The following is a 15,205-nucleotide window of genomic DNA, read 5'->3' as shown; positions in this document are numbered from 1 at the left end:
TGAGTGAGTAGCAATTACCAGATCATCGACATACATCAAATGGTTTACCGATACGGGAGCCATTCTTTAACCGCACCCGGGTATCGATCATTTTCCCGTTGTATTTGTACCCGATTGGACTTCCCCTGTTACAGCCATCGAATGCTTCACAAACTACGTGTTCGAAATAGATGTTAAATAATGTGGGAGCCAGAAGACATCCCTGTCAAACCCCAAGGAATACGGAATGGCTCCGACTCCTGGCCACGCAGTTTTATCTGGGCCCTCTAACCATCATGAAGGTCCTTCATGATTGTGAGCAGAGAGTCAGCGACTTCCAAAGCACGAAGAACGACTCAGAGACCAGGCCTACTGATGGTATCATAGGCCTTGACCAGGTCAATAAAACAGAAATGTAGGTCTTGTTAGAATTCTCTACACATCTGCTTTAGCAGACAAACATCAAACATGGCATCTGTGCAGGACTGCCCTTTCCTGAAACCGCATTGGGGCTCCGTAAGGCTCTGCTCAGTATGCCTGGCAAGGCCATGTTGAATAATCCTTACCAGGACCTTTCCCGGCACACTTAGGAGTGAGATGCCCCTGTTGTTCTTACAGTCTGTGCGGTCCCCCTTCTTAAAGAGGGGGACCACTAAGGCATCCTTCCAATGTTGCGGAACTCATCTAGTGGTCCAGAATGTTATTTGATGTCATGTAGGGCAATCTGTGCACAAACGTCACCATCCCTCAGCATTTATCTTGGGAGATCATCTCTGCCCAGTGCCTTCCCTGGTTCAGACTCTGGATCACCTTCAGTACTTCCTCAACAGATGGCAACTCAGCCAGCCACTCATGGGGGGTGACTTCTTCTTCCAACATTTGTGGCACTGCAGCGTCAGCAGGGTCATCCCCACGTTGTGCCAAGATGTTTTCCAGCGAAATTGGATCGCCGTTCTTTCCCCTAATGATGGTAATAGGTAAGGCACTGCAGGTTATTTTTGATGGAATTAAAGAGCGATTTGTGATCGCGGGCCGTTGAGGCGGACTCCATCTCCTCAGCAACTCACGACCACCACCCATCCTTGCAGCGCCTCACGGCTCTCCGACTTAAGGCTGCCATTCTCTGACATGGGATGCTGCAGTCGATGAGAGTGGGCCTGTCGCTTTTTGTCAGCCAGCTTGAACACCTCCTCTGTCAGCCAGGGTCTCTGGGGAGGTCTGAACCGTGTACCCAAAGCAGCCATTGCAGCTGGATGAGCCACAGTCACAAACCTCGCCTATTTCCCTTCGACATCAGGAGGAATGGGGGAAGATGCTAACCCCAGCCGCAAGCGATAATTAAATTATCGCTTGTAACTTTCATCAGCTAGCTGAGACCATGCCACTATGGGTGTGAATGGGGTCCTGGGTGTACCCACCACTGGAGTGGAAGAATGGCAGGAGCATCTTCCAGATGACAAGTCGATGGTCAGTGGGGAGATCAGCTCTACTGTAGGTCCTGGTGTCAAGGATATGGGCCCACATCCGCTGATCTGTCACTATGCAGTCCAGCAGATGTTTTTGCTTGGACCCGGCATACATCCATGATGTTGTGGATGCGCCGATGTCGGAACAGCGTGTTGGTAATTACAAGCCCATGGGATGCACAAAAAGCTAGCAGAATCTTGCCGTTGTTATTGAGCTGATCTGGCCCATGCCTGCAAATCACTCTAGACCAGGTGCCAGCATCATTAATAACTCGGCAATTGAAGTCACCCAACAAGATTTCTCTATCCTGAGGGGCCACTTTAGCTAGCACCTGTGACATGAGGTCATAGAAGGCATCTGATTCATTGGCCTTGCCTGCATCCCTCCACGAATGCTCGTCTTCAGTGGGGGCATAAGAAACCACGACCACCACTCCTCGCCTCCGGTTGATGGGAAGGGAAGCCCAAAGTAGACTGGTGCTTACAGATTCCCACACCTCACCACCACGCTCCCACGCCCCCCTCATTATTTTGTTAAGAAAAGCCACTCCTTGTTGTTTGGCAGTTTGCTGCCCCGAGAAGAGGACTGTGCACCCCTCATGGTGGCAGGAGCCAACGCCGGTCCACCGGACCTCCTGAATACCACAGAGATCCAGGCGGTGCTGGTCCAGCTCCCGACAGAGGAGTGGCAGCCTCTCCTCCGCAGTTCGAACAAACCACGTGGCCACACGTAGTGGTTTTTTGTTGTTTCTGGCCAGGAGATGTCTTAGACGCCTGTCCCCCTGGGGCCTCTGGGACAGGCTTATTAATTACATTTTTCCATTGTGGTTTAGCAGTAATTAATTGAAGGTGGAAGGGTTACCAACCCCACCCAACCAGAGCCCCCTTTTGACCGCTGTCGTGGTCACAAACGCCATAAGGGGAAAGGCCAATCGGAATGCACCCACTCACCCACTCACTCAGCCACTCGCTCACTCACTCATTGATTCGATCGCTCACTCATGCAGCCACTCACTCACCCAACCGTCCACACACTCACACACGTATCTACCCACCCACCCACCCACATGCTCACTGACTCATCAACCCACTCACTCACACACCTACCCACTCACCTATTCATTCACTCACCCACAGTCACTCACCCACTCACTCGCTCACTCATTCACACATCCACTCACCTCTTCATCCACTCACTCACCCACTCGCTCACTCACACACCGACCCACTCACTCACCCAGCCATCCACACACTCACACACTTACCTACCCGTACACCCACACGCTCACTCAGCCCTCCTCCTTCTCCTCCCTCCTCCTTCTCGACGCCCACCCACAGGAAGAGAATGTAGGACAGATGAAGATTTGTCCACACTTTGATGCACTGCAATCTCCTGGCAGAGCCACGATCTTGCTTCCTCATCAAAGCCCATCCACAGGCAGAAGGGAGTGAGATGGAACAGATGGAGATTAGTCCACAAACTCTACTGTAATACCACCTTCTCCTGGCCAGAGCCAGGGCTTACAGCTCCTCCTCAACACCCACCCACGGGTAGATGGGAGTGAGATGGAACAGATGGAGATTAGTCCACACACTTTTCATCGGCTGTTTAACGCCGTGTGGAATCTACATGGCCAGTCAGTGCATCCCACAACCTCTGGGTATTCATGGCCACCGTGATGCCCTCCCACCCAGCTGTGCCTTCCCAAAATCAAAGTTTGGCCCTTTGCATCAGTGTAACAAAAACACAATGTTTTGAAAGCAAGATGTCAAAAGTGCAACAGTACCACACGGTCTGTAGACTCAACTTGCACAGACAGACGTGTAGATTCACACAGAGGTCAGTAGACTCAAGTTGCACAGAGAGACGTATAGATTCACACAGAAGTCTGTAAACTCAAGTTGCTCAGATAGATGTATGGATAAACAACACAGAGGTCTGTAGACTCAAGTTGCTCAGACAGACGAAGAGATTCACACCGAGGTCTGTAGACTCAAGTTGCACAGACAGACGTGTAGATTCACACAGAGGTCTGTAGACTCAAGTTGCACAGACAGACGTGTAGATTCACACAGAGGTCTGTAAACTAAAGTTGCACAGGCAGACGTGTAGATTCACACAGAGGTCTGTAAACTCAAGTTGCACAGATAGACGTGTAGATTCACACAGAGGTATGTAAACTCAAGATACACAGACAGACGTGTAGATTCACACAGAGGTCTGTAGACTCAAGTTGCACAGACAGACATTTAGATTCACACAGAGGTCTGTAAACTAAAGTTGCTCAGACAGACGTGTAGATTCACACAGAGGTCTGTAAACTCAAGCACACACAGACAGACGTGTAGATTCACACAGAGGTCTGCAGACTCAAGTTGCTCAGACAGACGTATAGATTCAAACAGAGGTCTGTAAACTCAACTACACACAGATCGATGTGTAGATTCACACAGACGTCTGTAGTCTCAAGTTGCACAGACAGACGTGTAGATTCACAAAGAGGTATGTAGACTCAAGTTGCACAGACAGACGTATAGATTCACACAGAGGTCTGTAGACTCAAGTTGCTCAGACAGACGTAGAGATTCACACAGAGGTCTGTAAACTCAAGTTGCTCAGACAGACGTGTAGATTCACACAGAGGTCTGTAGACTCAAGTTGCACAGACAGACGTGTAGATTCACACAGAGGTCTGAAGACTCAAGTTGGACAGGCAGACGTGTAGATTCACACAGAGGTCTGTAAACTAAAGTTGCACAGGCAGACGTGTAGATTCACACAGAGGTCTGTAAACTCAAGTTGCACAGACAGACGTGTAGATTCACACAGAGGTCTGTAAACTCAAGTACACACAGATAGAAGTGTAGATTCACACAGAGGTCTGTAGACTCAACTTGCACAGACAGACGTGTAGATTCACACAGAGGTCTGTAGACTAAAGTTGCACAGAGAGACGTTTAGATTCACACAGAGGTCTGTAAACTCAAGTTGCTCAGAAAGACGTATAGATAAACAACACAGAGGTCTGTAGACTCAAGTTGCTCAGACAGACGAAGAGATTCACACAGAGGTCTGTAAACTCAAGTTGCTCAGACAGACGTGTAGATTCACACAGAGGTCTGTAGACTCAAGTTGCACAGACAGACGTGTAGATTCACACAGAGGTCTGTAGACTCAAGTTGCTCAGACAGACGTATAGATTCAAATAGAGGTCTGTAAACTCAAGTACACACAGATAGATGTGTAGATTCACACAGAGGTCGGTAGTATAAAGTTGCACAGACAGACGTGTAGATTCACACAGAGGTCTGTAGACTCAAGTTGCACAGACAGACGTATAGATTCACACAGAGGTCTGTAAACTCAAGTTGCTCAGACAGACGAATAGATAAACAACACAGAGGTCTGTAGACTCAAGTTGCTCAGACAGACGTAGAGATTCACACAGAGGTCTGTAAACTCAAGTTGCTCAGACAGACGTGTAGATTCACACAGAGGTCTGTAGACTCAAGTTGTACAGACAGACGTATAGATTCACACAGAGGTCTGTAGACTCAAGTGGCACAGACAGACGTGTACGTTCACAGAGAGGTCTGTAAACTCAAGTTCCTCAGACAGACGTGTAGATTCACACAGAGGTCTGTAGACTCAAGTTGCTCAGACAGACATGTTGATTCACACAGAGGTCTGTAAGCTCAAGTACACACAGACAGACGTGTAGATTCACACAGAGGTCTGTAAACTAAAGTTGCACAGGCAGACGTGTAGATTCACACAGAGGTCTGTAAACAAAAGTTGCACAAACAGACGTGTAGATTCACACAGAGGTCTGTAAACTCAAGTTGCACAGACAGACGTGTAGATTCACTCAGAGGTCGCTAGACTCAAGTTGCACAGACAGACGTATAGATTAGCAACACAGAGGTCTGTAGACTCAAGTTGCTCAGACAGACGTAGAGATTCACACAGAGGTATGTAAACTCAAGTTGCTCAGACAGACGTGTAGATTCACACAGAGGTCTGTAGACTCAAGTTGCACAGACAGACGTGTAGATTCACACAGAGGTCTGTAAACTCAAGTTGCTCAAACAGACATATAGATTCACATAGAGGTCTGTAAACTCAATTGCACAGAAAGACACACAGCTTTACAAAGGGGCCCATAGACTCAGTCACTGACAAAGTTGGACAGAGGCTGAAACGCCATTTTGGGGATGAAAATCTGAACTCGACTGTGATGTTCCCCAAGAAAGCAGGAACACGTGTAATGTTGGATCGTTTATATACACATTTGTACCCGAGACTGAGACACTCAGAAACACACAGACGCACACAGAAACCAACAGATAAACACAGATACCTTCAGACAATTACAAAGACGTAGATACACTCAAAGAGACCCACACATATGCACAAAGATGCACATACATGCATAGTAACTCATAGGCTTGCACAGAGACCCACAGGCAGATGCAGAGACACACGCACACGCAGATACTCACAAACAGATAAAGAGACCCACAGAAACGCAACGAGACCCACAGATACTCAGAGAGAACCAGAGACACTCAGAAACGCATAGATACTCATACAGACCAACAAACGAGCACAGAAGCCAAAAAACACTCACAGACACTTACAGACACACACAGAAACCCGAGGATGCCCATAGAGACCCAGACACATGAAGAGGCCCAAACATTTTCAGACACCCACAGATACTCACGCAGTTCCAGACACATTGACAGAGACAAATAGACATGCAAAGAGACCCGCAGATGAGCCCGAAAACCCACAGACACACGCAGAGACCAACAACCACTCATAGAGTGTGCACAGAGACACAGACACGCATAGAGACCCACAGACATGCAGGGAGAACCACACATGAGGACAGAAACCCACAGACACACGACGAGACCCGCAGACACTCAGGGAGACCCAAAGACCCACACAAAGCCCAACAAAGACAAATATCCCCCATATAGCCTTAATATACTGTAGGGGAAAGTGCTGTTAGCGAGCAACTATGAAGGCCGGAACGGTACACTACGGGGTCGGTGGCCACCACCACGCCCGACCGCCTTTGTCTTCCCAGTGACAATTTATAAACACCGAACCAGGTCCTCATTTGAGACTAAGGGAGGCCCAGGGAATCGAACCCCGGTCGCCGGGTTCATAGCGCAGCGCGTCAACCACTACACCGCCGCTCCCCAAATATCCACACAAAGCCCAACAGACACGCACAGAGACCCACAGACACAAACAAAGATCCACAGCCACGCACGGAGCCCCACTTACGCACGCGGAGACCCATGGACGCACAACAGGGACTCGCGGGCACCCAAAGAGACTCACAGATGCCCATGGAGGCGTAGAAACACGCAGAGAACCACCGATGCTCCTCAGGCACTCGCGGATACTCGCAGACACTTACAGAGACTCGCACAAGGAGCGGCTTTGCTACTCACCACTGCTCCTGCGAAGAAGGACAAGGATCAATGTCCAGGAGACGGCGAAGCCCACGGCCACCGCGACCCTCCCGGCTGTCGCCCCCGTAACCTCCATGGGGCTGCCCTTAGTTGGGGGCAGCTCACACGGGCAGCTGTTGCAGTGGTTCTCAACAGCTCCTACTCCTCCTCCTCTTCCTCCTCCTCCTTCTCCTCCTCCAGCGCTGAAGCAGACCGACAGCGCTAGCCAAACGAGGCCGAGTAGCATCTCGAATTTGCGGTATAGCCTGGCGTCGTCTGACTCGCTGCGTGACTGCTGTTGCTGGCTGTGGCTTCTGTGTGTGAGGTCACACTGTAGCACGTCACCGGAAAGGGGCGGGGCCTAGGAGACATCCCCGTGACGACACCCTAGAACGATGGTCACGTGGGCTGCTGCATGCACGCACCTTCTGATGTCATAGACCCGCGTTCTGTGCTGTGTATTGCCCTTAAAGATAACACCCTGGTGGTGTTTTATTATCACTGGTGGTGTTTTATTAACACTGGTGGTGTGTTATTAACACTGGTGATGTGTTGTTAACATTGGTGGTGTGTTGTTAACACTGGTGGTGTGTTATTAACACTGGTGGTGTGTTGTTAACACTGGTGGTGTGATATTATCACTAGTGGTGTCTAGTGTCTAGTTAACACTGGTGGTGTGTTATTATCACTGGTGGTGTGTTATTATAACTGCTGTTGTGTTTTTAACACTGGTGGTGTGTTATTATCACTGGTGGTGTGTTGTTACCACTGGTGGTGTGTTATTAACACTCGTAGTGTATCGTTAACACTGGTGGTGTCTTGTTACTACTGGTGGTGTGTTGTTACCATTGGTGGTGTGTTGTTAACACTGTGGCCGAGAAGAACTGAAGCTTCATGTGGAGCAACAGACCAGGTAGCTTTCACGCAGCATTACGCAACAGATGAAACGATAATGCCTCTGCTGTAAAACTGGAACCCGCCATGAGCACACTGCCCAGGAATGGGAAACTCTCCACTCTCTCCACAACTGCCCTATCACCGATTGGGAGTTGTGGGGGTGGAGTGTGCGATGGTACAAAATACCCAGGCAGGTGCTTAGTTTTAGTGGGGCTGATGGTAAGGCCCCACCTCTTTGTGGCACGCTCCTGGTTCAACAGCAGCATCTCCAACTCCTCCTCTGAGTGAGAAGCAATTACTAGATCATCGACATACATCAAATGGTTTACCGATACGGGAGCCATTCTTTAACGGCACCCGGGCATCGATCATTTTCCCGTTGTATTTGTACCAGATGGGACTTCCCCAGTTACAGCCATCGAAAGCTTCACAAACTACGTGTTCAAAATAGATGTTAAATAATGTGGGAGCCAGAAGACATCCCTGTCAAACCCCAAGGAAAACGGAATGTCTCCGACTCCTGGCCACGCAGTTTTATCTGGGCCTTCTAACCATCATGAAGGTCCTTCATCATTGTGAGCAGAGAGTCAGCGACTTCCAAAGCACGAAGAACGACTCAGAGCCCACGCCTACTGATGGTATCATAGGCCTTGACCAGGTCAATAAAGCAGAAATGTAGGTCTTGTTAGAATTCTCTACACATCTGCTTTAGCAGACTGACATAAAACATACCATCTGTGCAGGACCGCCCTTTCCTGAAACCGCATTGGGGCTCCGTAAGGCTCTGCTCAGTATGCCTTGCAAGGCGATGTTGAATAATCCTTACCAGGACCTTTCCCGGCACACTGAGGAGTGAGATGCCCCTGTTGTTCTTACAGTCTGTGCGGTCCCCTTTCTTAAAGAGAGGGACCTTCAAGGCATCCTTCCAATGTTGCGGAACTCATCTAGTGGTCCAGAATGTTATTTGATGTCATGTAGGGCAATCTGTGCATAAACGTCACCATCCCTCAGCATTTCTCTTGGGAGATCATCTCTGCCCCGTGCCTTCCCTGGGTTCAGACTCTGGATCACCTTCAGTACTTCCTCAACAGATGGCACCTCAGCCAGCCACTCACGGGGGGTGACTTCTTCTTCCAATATTTGTGGCACTGCAGCGTCAGCAGGGTCATCCCCACGTTGTACCAAGATGTTTTCCAGGCTGAGGGATTTCCACTCCCTCAGGACCTCACAGAATTGCTCAGCAAATCTGCAAACCTGTTCCTGGGGGTCAGAGATTGGATCGCCGTTCTTTACCCTAATGATGGTAATAGGTAAGGCACTGCAGGTTATTTTTTATGGAATTAAAGAGCGATTTGTGATCGCGGGGTGTTGAGGCGGACTCCATCTCTTCAGCAACTCGCGACCACCACCCATCCTTGCAGCGCCTCACGGCTCTCCGACTTAAGGCTGCCATTCTCTGACATCGGATGCTGTAGTCGATGAGAGTGGGCCTGTCGCTTTTTGTCAGCCAGCTTGAACAACTCCTCTGTCAGCCAGGGTCTATGGGGAGGTCTGAACCGTGAACCCAAAGCAGCCATTGCAGCTGCATGAGCCACAGTCACAAACCTCGCCTATTTCCCTTCGACATCAGGAGGAATGGGGGACGATGCCAACCCCAGCCGCAAGCGATAATTAAATTAATTAAATTATCGCTTGTAACTTTCATCAGCTAGCTGAGACCATGCCACTATGGGTGTGAATGGGGTCCTGGGTGTACCCACCACTGGAGTGGAAGAATGGCAGGAGCATCTTACAGATGACAAGTCGATGGTCAATGGGGAGATCAGCTCAACGATAGGTCCTGGTGTCCAAGATATGGGCCCACATCCGCTTATCCGTCACTATGTAGTCCAACAGATGTTTTTGCTTGGATCCGGCATACATCCATGATGTTGTGGATGCGCCGATGTTGGAACAGCGTGTTGGTAATTACAAGCCCATGGGCTGCACAAAAATCTAGCAGCCTCTTTCCGTTGTTATTGAGCTGATCTGGCCCATGCCTGCCAATAACTCTAGACCAGGTGCCAGCATCATTAATAACTCGGCAATTGAAGTCACCCAACAAGATTTCTCTATCCTGAGGGGCCGCTTTAGCTAGCACCTTTGACAGGAGGTCATAGAAGGCATCTGATTCATTGGCCTTGCCTGCATCCCTCCACGAATGCTCGTCTTCAGTGGGGGCATAAGAAACCACGACCACCACTCCTCGCCTCCGGTTGATGGGAAGGGAAGCCCAAAGTAGACTGGTGCTTACAGATTCCCACACCTCACCACCACGCTCCCACGCCCCCCTAATTATTTTGTTAAGAAGAGCCACTCCTTGTTGTTGGCAGTCTGCTGCCCCGAGAAGAGGACTGTGCACCCCTCATGGTGACAGGAGCCTATGCCGGTCCACCGGACCTCCTGAATACCACAGAGATCCAGGCGGTGCTGGTCCAGCTCCCAACAGAGGAGTGGCAGCCTCTCCTCCGTAGTGAGCGTTCGAACAAACCACGTGGCCACACGTAGTGGTTTTTTGTTTTTTCTGACCAGGAGATGTCTTAGATGCCTGTCCCCCTGGGCCTCTGGGACAGGCTTATTAATTACATTTTTCCATCGTGGTTTAGTGGTAATTTATTGAAGGTGGTAGGGTTACCAACCCCACCCAACCAGAGCCCCCTTTTGACCGCTGTCGTGGTCACAAACGCCATAAGGTGGAAAGGCCAATCGGAATGCACACACTCACCCACTCACTCAGCCACTCGCTCACCAAAAACCGTCCACACACTCACACACTTATCTACCCACCCACCCACCCACATGCTCACTGACTCATCAACCCACTCACTCACACACCTACCCACTCACCTATTCATTCACTCACCCACAGTCACTCACCCACTCACACACTCACCCATTCACTCGCTCACTCACTCACACATCCACTCACCTCTTCATCCACTCACTCACCCACTCTCTCACTCACACAACGACCCACTCACTCAACCAGCCATCCACACACTCACACACTTATCTACCCGCACACCCACACGCTCACTCAGCCCTCCTCCTTCTCCTCCCTCCTCCTTCTCGACGCCCACCCACAGGAAGGGAATGTAGGACAGATGAAGATTTGTCCACACTTTGATGCACTGCCATCTCCTGGCAGAGCCACGATCTTGCTTCCTCATCAAAGCCCATCCACAGGCAGAAGAGAGTGAGATGGAACAGTTGGAGATTAGTCCACAAACTTTACTGTAATACCACCTTCTCCTGGCCAGAGCAAGGCCTTACAGCTCCTCCTCAACACCCACCCACGGGTAGATGGGAGTGAGATGGAACAGATGGAGATTAGTCCACACACTTTTTATCGGCTGTTTAACGCTGTGTGGAATCTACATGGCCAGTCACTGCATCCCACAACCTCTGGGTATTCATGGCCACCGTGATGCCCTCCCACCCAGCTGTGCCTTCCCAAAATCAAAGTTTGGCCCTTTGCATCGGTGTAAGAAAAACACAATGTTTTGAAAGCAAGATGTCAAAAGTGCAACAGTACCACACGGGAGGCATCAATCTGCGTCCAATATTTATTTGTCAAACGGAACAAAACGCAGAATGTTAGCATCAGTCCAGCTGTCTCCTTGTGTGTGTGTGTATGTGAGCCGCGTTTCAGTTCAGGCCTAAGTTCCGTTGGTCTCCTTGGCCTCCTTTGCAAGCAGCAGGGGTGGATTTGAGGCCACCAGTGGCAGTCGCAGGGGTGGTGGCAACGGCAATGGTGGCGGTCGATCCGCCGGCATCGTCTGGAGTTGCCATGGTGGACTTGCGGGCGGTGGCCCACCAGTGAAAGTTCCGGTATAATTTTCGAAATCTATCGGCCCTGGTGGCTTTGCCACGGGCAGAGGTGGTGGTGGTGGTCGTGGTGGCGGCGGTGGTGGCGGCGGCGGCGGTGGCATCAGCAGAGGCCGACCTGCCAGGGGCAGCCGGCAGCCGAATGAGGCCGTTTTATCACAAATCTTGGCACGGCAGCGGTTGGGGTGTCAATGCAGGTGACTATTTCCCCAGCAGCAGCCAACCAAGGCCGCCTTGGGACAAGTTTAAGATTGGTGGCGGCAGCTGTGGCGGTTTCATCGACGGCGGCAGCGGTCGAGGAATGGTGCGATGTGGTGGATGTGGCGACCGTCATGTGTCCAGCTTTGGCGTTGGAGCCTTCGGCGATGGCGGCGGCGGCGCCGGCTGGGATGGCGGTGTTGCCATCGATGGTGGCGGTGGCTCCAACAGCGGCGGCAGAGATGATCTCAGTGGCAATGCCATCAGCATCGTCGGCTCCAATGTTGAAATTGCCGATGCCAGACACGAGGGCTGTCAGCTGAGCTTTGTTTTTGCGCAGCTGGGAAAAGAGGCCCCCCAGGTCGGCCTTCCTGGCCTCCTCCGCCCGGAGCAGGCGACGCTGCGCCTTGACTTTAGTACGGAGCGCCACGTTCTCCCGTTCGTAGCGTGGGATGGGCGGTAAAAATCGGCATTCTGTCAGTCGCGGCAGGAATAACTGATTACGCATCAGGGCATTCTTCTTCATTGTCATTGCTGCATTGCTAATGGGAGCCCCCTGGTGTCCTTTCATGCGGCCCTTGACATGGGGTTCTCGACAAAACACAAATGTGAGAAACACCCCATCGTCGTGCTGTCACAAACCCCAATGGTTTGAAATGTGCGGCGTGCCATCACATTGATGTCTTGTCGGTGAAAGTGACCCTCTTCTGAAAAATGGTGAAGCTCACTACATCGGGGCTGAGAATCAAGTTGCACAGACGGGTCCATAGATTCACCCAAGTTGCTCAGACAGACGTGTAGATTCACGCAGAGGTCTGTAGTCTCAAGTACACACAGACAGATGTATAGATTCACACAGAGGTATGTAGACTCAAGTTGCTCAGACAGACGTAGAGATTCACACAGAGGTCTGTAAACTCAAGTTGCACAGACAGACGTAGAGATTCACACAGAGGTGTGTAAAGTGAAGTGGATCAGACAGACGTGTAGATTCACACAGAGGTCTGTAAACTCAAGTTGCACAGACAGAGGTGTAGATTCACACAGAGGTCTGTAGACTCAAGTTGCTCAGACAGACTTATAGATTCACACAGAGGTCTGTAAACTCAAGTACACAAAGATAGACGTGTAGATTCACACAGAGGTCTGTAGACTCAAGTTGCACAGACAGACGTGTAGATTCACACAGAGGTCTGTAGACTCAAGTTGCACAGACAGACCTATAGATTCACACAGAGGTCTGTAAACTCAAGTTGCTCAGACAGACGTATAGATAAACAACACAGAGGTCTGTAGACTCAAGTTGCTCAGACAGACATAGAGATTCACACAGAGGTCTGTATACTCAAGTTGCACAGACAGACGTGTAGATTCACACAGAGTTCTGCAGACTTAAGTACACACTGACAGACGTATAGATTCACACATAGGTCTGTAGACTCCAGTGGCACAGACAGACGTGTACGTTCACACAGAGGTCGGTAAACTCAAGTTACTCAGACAGACGTGTAGATTCACACAGAGGTATGTAGACTCAAGTTGCTCAGACAGACGTGTAGATTCACACAGAGGTCTGTAAACTCAAGTACACACAGATAGACGTGTATATTCACACAGGTCTGTAGACTCAAGTTGCACAGAGAGACGTAAATATTCATTCAGAGGTCTCTAAACTCAAGTTGCTCAGAAAGACGTGTTGATTCACACAGAGGTCTGTAAACTCAAGTCCACACAGACAGACGTGTAGATTCACACAGAGGTCTGTAAACTCAAGTTGCACAGACAGAAGTGTAGATTCACACAGAGGTCTGTAAACTCAAGTTGCACAGACATACGTGTAGATTTACACAGAGGTCTGTAGACTCAAAGTTGCACAGACAGACGTGTAGATTCACACAGAGGTCTGTAGACTCAAGTTGCACAGACAGACGTTTAGATTCACACAGAGGTCTGCAGACTCAAGTACACACAGACAGACATAGATTCACACAAAGGTCTGTAGACTCAAGTGGCAGAGACACACGTGTACGTTCACACAGAGGTCTGTAAACTCAAGTACACACAGATTGACGTGTAGATTCACACAGAAGTCTGTAGACTCAACTTGCACAGACAGACGTGTAGATTCACACAGAGGTCTGTAGACTCAAGTTGCACAGAGAGACGTATAGATTCACACAGACGTCTGTAAACTCAAGTTGCTCAGATAGACGTATGGATAAACAACACAGAGGTCTGTAGACTCAAGTTGCTCAGACAGACGAAGAGATTCACACAGAGGTCTGTAAACTCAAGTTGCTCAGATAGACGTGTAGATTCACACAGAGGTCTGTAGACTCAAGTTGCACAGACAGACGTGTAGATTCACACAGAGGTCTGTAGACTCAAGTTGCACAGACAGACGTATAGATTCACACAGAGGTCTGTAAACTCAAGTACACACAGACAGACGTGTAGATTCAAACAGAGGTCTGTTGACTCAAGTTTCTCAGACAGACGTGTTGATTCACACAGAGGTCTGTAAACTCAAGTACACACAGATAGGCGTGTATATTCACACAGGTCTGTAGACTCAAGTTGCACAGAGAGACGTAAATATTCATTCATAGGTCTCTAAACTCAAGTTGCTCAGAAAGACGTGTTGATTCACACAGAGGTCTGTAAACTCAAGTCCACACAGACAGACGTGTAGATTCACACAGAGGTCTGTAAACTCAAGTTGCACAGACAGAAGTGTAGATTCACACAGAGGTCTGTAAACTCAAGTTGCACAGACATACGTGTAGATTTACACAGAGGTCTGTAGACTCAAAGTTGCACAGACAGACGTGTAGATTCACACAGAGGTCTGTAGACTCAAGTTGCACAGACAGACGTGTAGATTCACACAGAGGTCTGCAGACTCAAGTACACACAGACAGACATAGATTCACACAAAGGTCTGTAGACTCAAGTGGCAGAGACACACGTGTACGTTCACACAGAGGTCTGTAAACTCAAGTACACACAGATTGACGTGTAGATTCACACAGAAGTCTGTAGACTCAACTTGCACAGACAGACGTGTAGATTCACACAGAGGTCTGTAGACTCAAGTTGCACAGAGAGACGTATAGATTCACACAGACGTCTGTAAACAAGTTGCTCAGATAGACGTATGGATAAACAACACAGAGGTCTGTAGACTCAAGTTGCTCAGACAGACGAAGAGATTCACACAGAGGTCTGTAAACTCAAGTTGCTCAGATAGACGTGTAGATTCACACAGAGGTCTGTAGACTCAAGTTGCACAGACAGACTTGTAGATTCACACAGAGGTCTGTAGA

This window comes from Petromyzon marinus, chromosome 3 (assembly GCF_048934315.1).
Source record: "Petromyzon marinus isolate PM22_M1 ecotype Great Lakes invasive population chromosome 3, UKy_Petmar_22M1.pri1.0, whole genome shotgun sequence".
In the NCBI taxonomy this organism is placed as follows: domain Eukaryota; kingdom Metazoa; phylum Chordata; class Hyperoartia; order Petromyzontiformes; family Petromyzontidae; genus Petromyzon; species Petromyzon marinus.
The sequence above is the reverse complement of the archived record's forward strand: the minus strand, read 5'-3'. Positions refer to the sequence as shown.